Source organism: Peromyscus leucopus, chromosome 5, assembly GCF_004664715.2.
Source record: "Peromyscus leucopus breed LL Stock chromosome 5, UCI_PerLeu_2.1, whole genome shotgun sequence".
NCBI lineage: Eukaryota > Metazoa > Chordata > Mammalia > Rodentia > Cricetidae > Peromyscus > Peromyscus leucopus.
In genome coordinates this window covers 21540200-21551018 of record NC_051067.1, presented here as the reverse complement: position 1 = coordinate 21551018, position 10819 = coordinate 21540200, and the positions used below count along the sequence as shown (strand labels likewise).

Sequence of the window (10819 nt, the reverse complement as noted above, 5' to 3'; positions counted from 1 at the left end):
AGCCAAGCTAAGGCTGGGCTTTCCTAAATAAGAATAAGCCTCCATGTGATTTATTTTGGAGCTGGGTGGCAGGCCCCTCAAAGAGCAAAAAAATAAAGAGAAAAAAAAAACCCAACAACATACTCTGGTCTTAAATATTGGTAGTAAAACTTATGATGAAGGAATCTAAAAATTTAACTCATATGTAATGTTTATCATGGAAGTTAAAGGTAACACAAACCCAGGTCCCTTGAATGTCAGAACAAATACTATAAAATAGCAATGTCATAGAGACAACCACAAGAACATTTGAATCTGAAATATGTATAGTATTATCTTTATCTAACAAAAATATATTTATCAGTAAAATAAATAAATAAATAAATAAATAAGAGAATTTCCTGGAGGTAGCAACATTTAACTCACTGAAAATATTCACTGACAAACCACACAGCACTTGCCCTGAATGCTCAGAGCCAATTTCATTTCCTATCTGCAAAATGCAATCTTACAACTCCCTTGCTTGCAGAATGGACAACTAACATTGCTAAAATGGACATAATGCCAAAAGGAATCTACAGACTCAGCACAATGCCCATCAACATTCCAATAACATCCTTCACAAAGACAGAACAAGCATCTCAAAAATAGAACTGTTTTTCAAATTTAAAATTCATATAGAAGCAGAAAAGCTAAAGCAATCCTGAGTAAAATGAATAAGACTGGAGATATCGCTGTGCCTGATTTCAAGGTATACTACAGAGCCATGGTAGCAAAACCAGCATGGCATTGATACAAAACAGAAAGACAGATGATTAGGATAGAAGAGCCAGATACAAAGCCATGCAGCTACAGCCACCTGATAGTGACCAAGGTACTCCAAAATTATTAGAAAAAAAAAGTAGGAAAAACTCTTCAGGATGGAAAGACATGGAAGGATGTGTTGAATAGAAGTCCAGCTGCTCAGGACACGATGCCAACACCTGACAAATGGGATATCATGAAATCACTAAGCTTCTGTACACCAAAGAAGCAGTTAAACAAGTGGAGAAACAGCCCACAGAGCAGGAGAAAAGCTTCACTAGCTGTGCAGCCAACAGAGCATTATTATTTAAAATATACATATAACTTACAAACAAAATAGCAAGAAATCAGATAACCTTATCGATAAGTGGGCTAATGAAACGAGCAGACAGTTCATTAAAAAGAGGTTCTTTTACTCTCTGAGATTATAATATACTTACACCATTTCCCACATCCCTTTCCTCCCTCTAAGCCCTCCCACATACCCCTTTCCTTGCTCTCTTTCAAATTTATGGCCTCTTTTTTCATCAATTAATGTGTGTGTGTGTGTGTGTGTAAACACATAAATGCAACTGAGCAGACAATTCTTAAAAGATGAAATACAAATGAAAAATAAACATGAAAAAATGTTCAATATCATCAGCAGTCAGAGAAATGCAAATTATAATTACTCTGGGATTCTATCTCACCCTAATCAGAATTCCAGTTACTAAGGAAACTAATAATAAATACTCGCAAGGATTTGGACAAAAGGGAACTCTTATTCAGTTCTGGTAGGAAAGGCAACTGTTCATCCACTATGGAAATGAGTTTGGGAATCCTTCAAAAATTAAAACATAGATTACAATAGACCTAGGCATACCACCTCTGGGTGTTCAGTTAAAGGACTGAAAGTCCAAAAATCACAGAGATTTCTGCCAGTTAATATTTATTGTATACAACAGGATCTAAAGTAAGGACTTAATATAAGTGTCTATCAGCAGAGGAACAGATGAGATAATATGATGCAAATATAATGGAACCTTTTCAGCCATAGAGAAGGGTGACCTTACATTATTTGCAGAGAAATAGATACAACTGGAGATAAATAAACTAAGTAAATTAGGTCAGTGACGGAGACAAATACTACTATTTTCTCTCATTTGTATGTCTCATATTTTATATAGATACATAAAAATATGTGCACACATGATTTGGAAGTAGAAGCAAAACTATCTGGGTTGGGGGAGACTAATCGAAAATAGGGGTGGCTGCTCAGTGGGAGAAGGTATTGATGTACATTATATTCTCGTTTGAGAATTTTTAGGTAACCCAATACCACTTATGGAAAATGCATACCAATTAAAATTTTAAAGAAAACCCACTTTGCACAAAGAGAATGTATAGATCTTTTTGGAACCTACAAGGATGGAGATGATGCATGTCAATTATGAAAAAGCTTCCAGAATCTTCCTACACTTCATGCCATCTGATGTTTACAAAGCAGTCAAAAATACTGGTTTCTTCTAGGATAGGTGAGACTCTGAGATTCAAAGAGGATGTGAATTATGTAAGTCCTGTGCCTGAAAAGTGAAACCACTGGATGGTGGATGCTTGGTTATTTAGGAAACCCTGTTGTAGGAAGAATTTGAAATAACTATTTGAAGAATTTCTTGATCCCAACAAATTCATCAGAGTATTATGCCACTCTACCATAAGAGATATTGTCTCACTTATCCAGAGGGCATGGTCCAGTTCCATGGGGGCTCGTCAGCCATTGGTTCACAGTTCATGTGTTTCCACTAGTTTGGCTATTTGCTCCTGTGTCCCCAAGCAGTGGAGCCTGGACCTGTCCTTGGTGCATGGGCTGGCTTTTTGGAGCCTGGGGCCTATGCTGGGACACTTTGTTCAGCCTTCCTTGGTGTAGGGAGGAGGGGACTGGACCTGCCTCGGCCGAGTCTACCAGGGCTGGACTGACTCCCCAGGGGAGACCTTGCCTTGGAGAAGGTGGAAATGGGGGGGCGTTGGGAGGGGGAAGGCTGGGGGTGGGAGGAAGAAGGATGGGGGAATCTGTGGCTGGTATGTGAAATTAAGTTAATTATAAAATAAAAATATTTTTAAAAAAGAGAGATACTGTTTTAATTTAATCCCTTTGAATGTGCAGAAACAGCAAGTATTCGAGGCACCAGTGAGAGAGCTCAACAGGTTAAGGCATTTGTTCCTAAGCCCATTGACCTGAGTTTGATCCCTAGGACCTACATGCTAAAAGAGGAGACTCTAATCCTTCAAGTTGTCCCTTCACCTCTACATCTATGACCCTGGCACTTGTGGTCACATCTCATCACACAAAGTAAATAAATAAATATATTTTAAGAAAGAATTTGTGGAATGCTGCTGTTTCGATTTAGCTCTGCAATCCCCTTCATTTTGATGTGCAGTTGAAAACACTGTTTGAAGCCAGCCCTACACAGGCTCCTATGAAGACATGTGCTTGGTATTTGAACCCAGGGCCCTGACAGCAACTTTCTCTTATCTCTCTAGGAATGACTTCGAAATATGAATTCCCCTCCAGGCACAAGGCATTCCACACCTTTGGCAGAAACCATTTACCTGGCTGAGAATGCAAGGATAATTGGCTATAAAAGTTCAATGCCAGATGAAAAGAGAATTCCAGAGGTAGGTGCAGCACATTTAAATGAACCCTCCAAACGATGTAGCACTGGGCTGTGTGTATTCATTTGGGAGAGGGCGTTGGTGGCAGTGTTGATGGACATAAAGATAGTGTGTGTCCCAACAAGTTATAAAGCCTTAATACATCATATTTTCCTCGTCTGTAGAGAGAGTTCCTGCCTTCCAGGATTATTATGGAAGTGAACCTAAAGAGGTTATAAAGTGCCAAACAAACTTTGGGCACCTCAGCTCTTCACCCATGACTAGCCCTCTTAGGTGGACAAAATCTGTTTACATTCTCTATTGAATCACTGAAACCTTGACTTGAAAACAAAAATACCCAATCTGAAAATTCGTTAGCTCTTGAAATGGACCAAATGTTTATATCCCTCCTAAATTTTGTGTATTAAAATTTTAGCTCCCAGCATGATGATATTATAAGATGGAGCCTTTGGAAGGTGTTGGAGCCCTCATAAATGAACTGAGTCCAACTGAAGAAAACCCAGGGACCTCTCACTCCTTCCTCCATGTGAAGTTACAGTGAGAAGATGGTCCTTCCACACAAGTCAGTGCATTGATCTCTGACCTAGATGTGTCCAGAACTATGAGAAGGAACTGTTTTGTTGCTTATAAGCCACCTATTTTGTGGTAGTTTCACTATAGAAATCCAAACATACCAGCCATTTCTCCATTGCTGCTATGGCATGGCTTTGTTCCCATTGGAGGGAAATCTCAAAGAAGTTACTTGCACTCATGATTTTATTTTATTCTTCTCCTTTCTCTCTTAAAGCAACCCTACCCAGACTTTCAACCCCATGACTATGTTAAAATTAGAACTTAACATCCACTTGCTCAATCCAATGACCCTTTCTCCATTATGATCCTATAGCACAGGACCCATGAAAACCATCAGTGACACCATTGCTGACTCACTTCTCCATGATTAATTATGTTTGTAAGAGACTTGCTTTGCTTGGTTTTTCTACGCCCCAATGAATCACCACTTCTCTAGTTTCCCCCAAGTCTGAGATGGTGAATATTGGTGTATCAAGGAACTCAGCCATCTTTCATTCCCCCTCTGAGCTGGATAGTTTTAACTGTCAACTTGATACAGCCTAGAATCATTTGGGAGGATGTCTTAGTGAGGAGTTATCTGTAGACTGGCCTGTGAACATGTCTGTGGGAGGTTGTCTTGATTGTTAATTGACATAGGAAGATTGAGTCCATTGTGGGTGGTACCATTCTCTAGATAGGGGATCCAGAACAATATAAGAGCAGGAGTTAGTAGAGAGCAAGCAAAGATCCACATGTATATTCTCTCTATTATAGATCATGGATGTGATGTTTCAAGTTCCTGCCTTGAATTCCCTGGAATAATGGGTTGAAACTCGGAATTGTGAGCCAAATAATATTTGTCACAGGAACAGAAATGAGACTAGAACACCCTCTCTACCTTGTCTTCCCTAAAGCTATGGGTTCAAAGATCATTCATAAACTGACAACTTTAACTATATGCATCAATTCCACATACCTTCCAAGCTGCAGCTCCATATAGTCAGCTGTCTCCAGGACATCTCTTGGCATCCTAAACTCAGGCTCACGAAACTGTCCTCTGCTAAAATAACTTGTGCTAAATGGTATTGACCAAGATAAATTTCATCAGAAAAATAAAGATATTCAAGATGGTGACTCACAGCCATACTAAAAAAAATCAGGTCATATATGAAGTGAAGACACAGAAAACCAAGAGAGTTTTGTGGGCCATTTTTTAAAATGAAATTTCCTGTAGAAGTCTTGGGATAAATATTGATTTGAACGTGCCAAGTGGTTTGCAGGTAGCTTCAATTTCTGAATTTAGGGGAGGCCATGAGCACAAGCATATCATGTATTTGAGTATAGATGGAGGTGTTCAGTCTCCAGAATTTGCTTCCTTGGCTTCCAGTTGAAGCATATAGTAGGAATCCTCAAATCACAGCATAGACAGCTCAAACCATTATGTGATTTGCATGGATTTTTTTCTTTCACATTATCACCAGGAGTATATTATATTTGGGATCTCCTTGTTGTATGCACATTTCTACAAAAAGAAAATAAACATTCAATGAATTTATCATCCAAAGGATTTCCCAAAGCTCTGGGTATACACTGGTGCATTGTACTGATTTTTTTTTAGTAATACCTTTGTGAACTAAACCAGTCACTTGGAATTCCACTTATTCTAAAAGCAAAAGCCTCCAACCATGATGGATTATAGACATAACTCTATATCCTATTAACCTGTATAATTAACAACAAAAGTTACATGTTTCATTCTTCAGTGCATTTTTGTCATTACTTTCCCAGATTTACCTCAAAAATGCCAATGATAATAGGAAAATTATACTTTAATTCCTGTTTGGTTGTTAGTGAAATTGGCTTTCCATGATGTGAATGAGTTATAGTTTCACCTTGGAAAACTTTAATACCTATGTACACTTTTATCACATTTTATCTATGTTTCTCTTGTTTGCACACTGTCAATAAGTAAGTATGTATTCTTAATTAATTGTTAAATTGGTAAATGAAAATTGTGTACCTTTAGATGGGTGTGAAGGTGTCTGTGTGGTATGTTGACTTGGAAGCCTTTGGGTAAAGGAGTGGTGTGTCTGAGTCACAAGGCAGGTCTATTTTTAGTTTTTAGTTTTGTTTTTTGTTTTTTTCAGGAACTCTGTACCGACTTTCATTGTACTTGTACAAGTTTATAACCAGCTGTGAGGACTCTGAAGACATTTAGGGGGTTTTGTTTTATACACTAATATTCTGTTAGAAAAGCTGGCAAAGATTTTCTCCCTTCTGTGTGCTGCCTTTTCATTGGAATGATGATTTCCTTTGTTGTACAGAAACAAAAATATTTCTATGAGATCCCATTATGAATTGTCTTATTGAGAAAGCCTTTATCGATCTCTACATATTGAAGTGACCTCCTTACTTTCCCCTCCTAGCTATAGGAAACAGTCATTGAATTTTTATTATAATATAATATAATATAATATAATATAATATAATATAATATAATATAATATAATATATTATAATATATTATATTATATTATTATTAGGCTTGGCATCAAGTACCTTTATGCATTGAGCCATCTTGCCAGATGTAATCTTATAAGTAAGGCTTCAGTTCTTCATACAGCACTTTACCATCTCAGTATCTTTGGACTCAGCAGTTGAATAGGTCATGTTGCTCTTCTTTGTCATAGTTTTTCTTCTCTTTCCTTTCCCTCCCTCCTTTCCTTTCCTCCTTCCTTCCTTCCTTCCTTCCTTCCTTCCTTCCTTCCTTCCTTCCTTCCTTCCTTCCTTCCTTTCTTCCTTCCTTCCTTCCTTCCTTCTGTGCTTCCCTTTTAATGAAACGAATCCAAAAGATGTACAATCAGGCTCACATTGTGCAGTTCACAAGCATGAACAAAACAAACAGAAGGACGGAGTTCCAACAGAAGAAGTTAACTCAAGACAAGGCTGGATTTGCTGCCAGGAAGGTTTTTCCTGGATGGTACTGGGGTCAGGACCACAGGGCTAGACACAAGAGCAGAAGAGGAGTGGGCACAGGCTTCTCTCCCATCTCCCCAAGGTTGACTTGGAAGTTTGTGTCCACATTTTCATGCATCTCACTTTCTCCCTTGGGTCTAAGAAGTCTCAGAGCTTGCTTCACAAGAGTTACTTTTCAGTGTTCCAGGCAACTCCGAATCTTCCCTGTCTCCACTAGACTTGGCAGCTGCTGACTTGGCCCCAAGATGGGGGATTTTCTTGAGGTGTCCAGGAGATGTTAGAGGCCATTTTGTTCTTCCGCACAGGCTGTTCTGTTGATTCATCAAAGCCTAATGAAAAATTGGACCTGCTACCTGGGGGCCTGCAAAGCCTGGGAGCTGTTCCTGCAGTTGGATCCACACCCTTGAAGGTGGTAGTAGTGGTCATGGTGCCAAGGAGTGAGGTGGGCTGGCACAGGGAGAATGCTGAGGGAACTGGGATCAAGTGATGCAAACAGCTAGGCAATCATGACCCACTGTACTTCATGAGCCTCTGAGGGATAGTTTGTCCATGTCTGCTCTCTGCTCTGATTTGTGCACCTGTGCAGATAAATGTCTCTTCTGACTTAGGAGTTTCCTAGTGAACAGTACTTCCAGGAGGTGAGGGTTGTTGGGGGAGGGCTCAAACCCATTATCATTCAGTAAAGAAAAAATAAACCAATGTAATAGCAACAACACCAAACCAAACCTGATGTAGAAATACACTGTAAATCAATTAAAGCCAGTTACTATGCCTTAAATGACGATAGACAACAAAATGGCAAAAATTGAGCCCCACATGTCTGCCACTATGATTTCCTTGCCTTGATGAACTCAAATTGAGCCCCACGTGTCTGCCACTATGATTTTCCTGTCTTGATGAGCTGTACCCTCAAATTGAACCAAAATAAAGACTTCTTTAAGTTGCTTTGCCTGGGTGTTTTTGTCACAACAGAGAGAAAAGTAACATTACAGGAGCCTTGGCTTTGGAAATTATCATCTTCTTAAAACTGTCCACACAGAGGTGGCTTGTGGGAAAGACCTCATGACAATGAAGTGACGAAATGTCATGACCAAGGAGTAGCAGCTCTGGTCCTTCAATGAGTGGGTGCTGTCTTCTAGTCCTTGTGTCAGCTAATGGGATGGGTAAATAACATGTGTGCTTGTTGTGAAACTTTACAGTAAAGCATTTGTCCTAGCTTGTTAAATGGCACAAGACAGCTGTTCCTACAGCTTAATGCTCAGCATTTCTACTCTAGCATGTTCTTGAAGATTTTTAAAAACAGAAAAGATTCATAGGCATGGCCTATCTTTTAATGCACAGGGAGAGATCAAACCAACGGAGTGGAATGGTTAAGCCCCACTAATCCTTTTTAACATCACCTGTATTTTGTGAATTTTTTTGCATGACTAGCAGGAAAGCAAGCTTCCTGATTACATGTTCAGAGGGGACCTCAAGATGTGCTTTCATGCCTTATTCTGATCTTCTCTATTGCATGTACATAAGACAAAGTGCTCTCCTAAATGGTATGAAATGTCCTACCCCAAACCATGCAATCCACTTTTTTATTCTTATGAACTCATAAACACATGTTCTGCAAGCCTCAGCATTCTACTTTGCTTTCTGTTGCAGTGGTAAAACACTGATAAAAACAGCTGGGGGAGGCCAAGGGTTTCTTTTATACTCTTATCCCATCACTGAAGGAAATAGGGCAGGAACTCAAGCAGGAGTTGTGGTAGGATCCACAGAGGAATGCTGCTGACTGGCTCATGCTCAACCAGCATTCTTACATAACCCAGGACCACCTGTCCAGAGATGGCATCACCCATAGTAGGCTGGGACCTCCTACATCAGTTAGTGATAATAGAAAAATGACCCACAGACATGCCACAAGCCAAGGTGATGGAGGAAAATTTCCAATTATAGTTCCCTCTTCCCAGGCAACTCTAGTTTGTGTCAAGTTGACAAGAAAAACTTATCAGAATATTCAGGATCTGGGAACATCTGTCCTTTTTCACTTCCATTTCCAAAGTGATTCCTAACAGAGCTCCTTAATTTTCCTCCCAAGATTTCTGTTTCCTTGGATGATGAGAAAACTTGAACTTAAGTAAACGGGATGGGTTTGTTCTCTTAAGCTGCATGTGTTTTACTGCCTCTTTCCAGCCTGACAGGGAGCAGACAAGCTGAAAAGAGTATTTTGCAGTTGCTGTAGCAACCCCTGACTCACTCACTGCTAGCTGAGTTCAGAAGTCCTTAAACAGCTAAAGGCAAGGTAATCTCCTTTGGAAGTTCCCCTTTGGCCCATGCACACTGTGGAGGAGCCATTGGAAATGAGTTTTTGATGAAGATGAGGCAGCGGGTGAGTACTTGACCAAGCATGACAAGGAAGGCAGCTCACCACCAGGATGGCTTACCTAAGACTAGGATGTATGAGCGAGATGACTTGGGTTCAGGGACAAATACTGGTTGTGATTATCTAAACCAGGAAGCCGCATGGTCCCCATCCCACTGGCTAAGAGGTTCTTGGTAAAATAATGATGAATGCAAGTTCATTCTGTTCTCTAGAAATCATGAAATGATCCACAGAGGCTCTTGTTTGTTCGTCCCTTGTTCCCATGGGCACATTAGATCCTAGTTAACCTTCACTTCCTGATTGTCTACAGCAGGGAAGACATGTATTCATATACATCGTGAGTCAACAGCTGTTTATCTCCTTGTTCTCATATGCTGTGTGATTCCTCAGCTTGAATTATGGCAAAAGACAGAAAATAAGGTGCACCCTTGTGTTTCAAGAAGACTGATGTTAAGTGATTGGCATGAGAATGGTGTAGGATGGTGGAGAAGTAACCTCCAGGCCTATATGCTTGTCAATCCAAAGGGCGATGGAGGACCTTTGAGAAAGAAGTTGCTCTAGAAGATTTGGAGTTACAGGAGGTACCATGTGCCTGGCTCCCAGCCTGGCTCATGGACTAGGAACAGCTCAGCTCTGCCAAGAGAAATGAAGACAAAAAGAAAGAATAAGAGGACATTGAGAGACAGGGAGGCAGATGCACAGTTTCTCTGAAACCTTGGTGACAGTGAACAGCCATAACAGGTATGGAGAAGGGAACTTTCTCTACACTTACAAGTAGGGCATTCTCACACAGTACAGTTGGCATCTTCAGGTCTGAAGTGGGGGCAGCTGGGCTCAGTGGTTGGGATCAAGACCCCCACAGGGACAGTCAGAAGTGGCTATTGTGTGGGACAAGCAAGGAGGAATGCAGAGCATACAGGTGAGATCCACCAAGAGGATTCCAGAAATACCTGGGAGAGACTTGGGGTGGCAGGGCGAGGTCTTGGTTGCATAACTCAGTGCAGTGAGCCGGTAAATTTTACCTCATTACTCAGTGTTGGCTTCTTTGTACCCACATGTTGGAGATGATGCCCCTGAGCTGACTGTTGAAATCTCTCCAATGTGTTTGAAGAAAATCCTGGTGAGGCAGATCTTTTCAGGACATGGCTAGTCACCCAAGGAGTAGGTTGGGTGGAGAGAGGAGAGGTTCAGAATCTGGGTTAGTCCTGAACAAGCTAGGTGGATAATGAGAGCGTCATTTTCCATTTCTTTTCTCTTTGTCCTCATTAGAAGGTTTCAGTTACTCACATGACTTAAGAGGGTTTTAAGCCCCTGGGTGGAAGAGAATGGCATCAAAGGAAAACATTCTATTAGGGGTTAGGTAACATCAGTTAAGTGGGATATTGCTCTTCCATGATGTGCCCCATTTACTTACAGGAAAAATTTCCAAGTGATCACATATCCTCTACTGCTTATGTCTGCTCTCTTTTACTGACCAAGTGAGGT

General features: G+C 40.4%; 1 pseudogene; it reads right to left on the bottom strand.

The window, feature by feature from the left end:
- Positions 1–6818: 6818 nt before the first annotated feature.
- On the bottom strand, positions 6819–7389 carry LOC114692126 (annotated as a pseudogene).
- Between the last annotated feature and the right edge of the window lie 3430 nt (positions 7390–10819).